This window comes from Tamandua tetradactyla, chromosome 3 (genome assembly GCF_023851605.1).
Source record: "Tamandua tetradactyla isolate mTamTet1 chromosome 3, mTamTet1.pri, whole genome shotgun sequence".
NCBI classification, from domain to species: domain Eukaryota; kingdom Metazoa; phylum Chordata; class Mammalia; order Pilosa; family Myrmecophagidae; genus Tamandua; species Tamandua tetradactyla.
The window spans coordinates 46,591,696-46,595,616 of NC_135329.1; positions in this window are offsets into that span (position 1 = coordinate 46,591,696).

The following is a 3,921-nucleotide window of genomic DNA, read 5'->3' on the forward strand; positions in this document are numbered from 1 at the left end:
GGTGATTCTAGCAAATTTGATAAAGGCAAAATGAGTCAGAGATATGGAAAATTTCAGACAAAGTATATATGTAGGGAAAGAGAAAAGTAACAGTTATTGCAGCAAATGTCCAGGCCTCAGTGTTGGATAGGTAGTGAGATCCAAAGTGTCAGTGAAGGGTCCACTTGTAGCATTAACTTCAGCCAAGGCTGAGCAAGCAAAGAGGGAAGTTACAGGAAACACCAAGCCAATTTGTTGGAACCCCCCAAACTACTTATATTCAGTAGGTGATACTTACTAGATCCTCAGTAAGAACTTCCTCCTTTCTGCCATTCTTACTATGGAGCATTGTGAGATTACAAATTTCCACAGAGGAGTTAAAGGCACAGCTAGAATGGGAGTAAAGGACAGTGAAAAGGGAACAGAGAGGAGCTGGAAAAAGGAGGATCCAGAATTTCAATGAATTGAAGGTTTTGATAAAATTAAGGAAGAGTAGTTAGACTGAGTTCATCAGGACAGTTATCAGGACAGATAAAAGGTAAACATTTAGTTAAAAAATGATGTGCATTCTTAAAGCACTTTAGATTTTTTATTACACCTTTTCAAATTACAGATGTTTATTGCTATCAATTAGAAAACACGAATAAATGATAAGAAAAAAAGAAACAACATGTAAAATTCCATCAAGCAGCCTGTCATGGTCAGGGACATGTGTCAACTTGGCCAAGTTGTGGTACCTGTTTGGTTGGGCAAGTGCTGGCCTGTCTGTTGCAATGAGGACATTTCATAGAATTAGATCATGATCACGTCAGCTCATCCACAGCTGATTCCATTTGTAATCAGCCAAAGGCGAGTGTCTTCTACAATGAGTGATGCTTAATCTAATCACAGAAAGCCTTTTAAGGAGGATTTAGAAGAGACAGGTTTCATTCCTGCTTTGACTGGTGAGCCTCTCCTGGGGAGTTCATCCAGACCCTCCATCGGAGTCGTCGGCTTCACAGCCTGCCCTGTGGATTTTGGACTCTGCATTCCCATGGTTACGTGAGACACTTTTATAAATTTTATATTTGCGAGTATTCCCTGTTGATTCTGTTTCTCTAGAGAACCCTAACTAACACACAGCCCTAATTATAAATTGTATCTTGTATATGCCCAGAAACTTTTCCAACACTGCATTCTAAAAGTCACACTAATCATAAAATAATAAAAGCCATTAATCTAGCTTTAATTCAGCAACTTCTTTTAAAAAGTAAGACATGTCTGTTTATTTTTAAAGAATTTCAATCATGTCCTCTAATTTTTAGTTCTTATGACCAAAAATAATGAGAACAGAATCATCACCTATTTATTCAACAACACTTGCAAATTTAGAAATAAAATATCATAGAACTTTAAAAAGAGAAATTTAGGAATATTCTAGACACAGTTATCTTTACAGTTGAGGAAACAAAGGCAGGCCCTGAGAATTTAAGAGTGTTACTTTTACTAAGATCTTTTCAGGAATTAGTGACTGGCAGACAATACATTAAAAGATGTAATTATTTACGTATAGTCCCCAAACAATGAGGGAAACAATACAGTTTTGAAGTGAGTGCTTTTTGATTGGGATTTTTACCATTCAACTTTATTCTGGGGGTCCTAATGTATGTGCTATCACAGAAAGTAGGAATAATATAAGTAAAGATTTAAAGGAAGATGTAAATTTACAGTTCTATGCAGACATATAATAGTATATATAGAAAACCAGAAAGAACCTACCAGTGTTAGAACTACAACAAAGTTAGGCCTAATTTCTGACTAAAAGCATATCCTTTCCCCTGACTCACTCCACTTAGCCACACTGGCCTCCGTGTGATTACTTGGATATGTCCAGCACTCACCCAGCCACACTGCCTGTGTCTGAGCATTGGCTCCCTGGTTTCTTAGCTCTGAGACCCTAGGAAGCTACTTAACTGTTCTGTGCCTCTGTTTTCTCATCTGTGAATTAAGGATATTAGTAATATCTGCTTCATGAAGTTGTTTTGGTGATTCAAATAGTTAACATATAAAGTTTAGGAAGCGTATTGGTACATATTTGTTTTGGTTTGTAAAAGCTGCTGAAATGCGGTATGCCAAAACTGGAATAGATTTTAAAAAGGAAAATTTAGTGAGTTCCAAGTTTATAGTACTGAGGAAGTGAAAATGTCCAAATTAAGGCACCAACGTCGCTGGGTCAAGAACCCTTCTGTCAGCTGGGTCGTCACGTGGCTGGCATCTGCTGGCCCCTTGCTCTTAGACTCTGTTACTTCCAGACTCTGGTCCTGTGGGGGTTCCTCACTTTGCTTCTCCTGGGCTGGCTTTCATCTCTTAGCTTCCCATGGCTGTCTCCAGGTCTACTGCTTAACATCTCATGGTGACACCTGCTGGGTTCCAAGCATCTCCAAGCCTCTGTGTCTCTGTTTTCCAAGTGTTGCATCTGTGTCAGCTCTGCTCTGAAGTTTTTATCGGGTCTCTCTCTCTTTGTAGCCTCTGAGGCTTCTGTCATTCCTGACTCTTTTACGAAATATTTCCTCTTTTGAAAGATTCCAGTAAATTAATTAAGACCCACCCAGAATGTTTGGGATCACATCTCCATCTAATGAAAAGGCCACCCCTATGATTGGCTGTGTCTTCTGTGGAGACAATACAATAAAAAGTTTCTGCCCTACCATATTGAATAAGGATTGAAAGAAATGGTTTCTCCCACAAAATTGGACCAGGATTAAAACATGGCTTTTCTGGGGCCCATAATACTTTCAAACTGAACCTTTTTCAACAAATGCTGGAGGATATTATTGTTATTACTGTTACTATTACCATAAATGATGATAGCAGTTTCCTCTGGGTTAAAGGGAGGGAAGAAAGGTAATGGAAATTTGGAGGGAAACAAGGAGAATGAAATTTATATGCAATGCAATATTTACCTTAAAAAATTGAAATAAAAATGGCAAGCTGTTAATATTAGGCAATTTTTGTTGCTATGTACTTCGTGTCTAATAAAACAATCTCTTTACTTCTATGTCTGAAGTTGTTAATATTTTATAGTGTATTTGATATCTGTCAGCATTGCCTCATACCATTTTCTCTCAAATCCTTCCAACAGAACAATATACATCTTAATATCCTTCCAACAGAACAATATAAATGCATAGATTATTTTTGCTCTTTGCCCTTTTATTATAAAATCAAACACAGATGCAGGGAAATGGCACAAAACCAATGAGCTTAATGAATTATTACACTGCTAACTGCCCTGTTAACCTCCACACATGTCAAGAAATAGGACTTTACTAGCCCCTTCAGAAGTCTCCTAATCCCGGTCATTTTCCTCCACCCATCAAAATTAACCACTATCTTGTAGGGTTTCCCACATTTTTCCTAACTACATGAGGCAGTTCAACCAGTTCTTCCGTCCTCTGCACTTCCTGCAATTTGGCTGCTGTGTTGACAGACATCATCAGAATGGGATTCCATGCCTGTGGGATAGCTTTGCTTGAATTGTGTGCTTTCATCAGAAGCACCTCATGTCTGCTTGTATTTTTTGTGATGACATCAATCACTGTTGCTCAGTGGTTAGACATATGGAGTCCATGGAGACTGTGGAGTGATGATTCTAATTCTATATATTTTTTCAATTATTAGCGGGATAAGTCTTATAAGGAGAAGCTTCTCCTCACCTGCAATTTGGTCTATTATATATCCTGCCTTCATATATAAGAAAGACATAAGTGCTTTATTCTTTCTTTTATTGACTATTGTCAGGATAATCAATTTTTTCCCATCCTCCAAAGGTGACCAATTAGATTTTTTTTAAACAAATGAATTTAAATATGAATTTAAATGAATTTAAATATAGTTAATAAGTTATACATTATAGTTTTACTTATTGGAGCTCAAATTGTGCAATCTATGGCCATTTTGAGC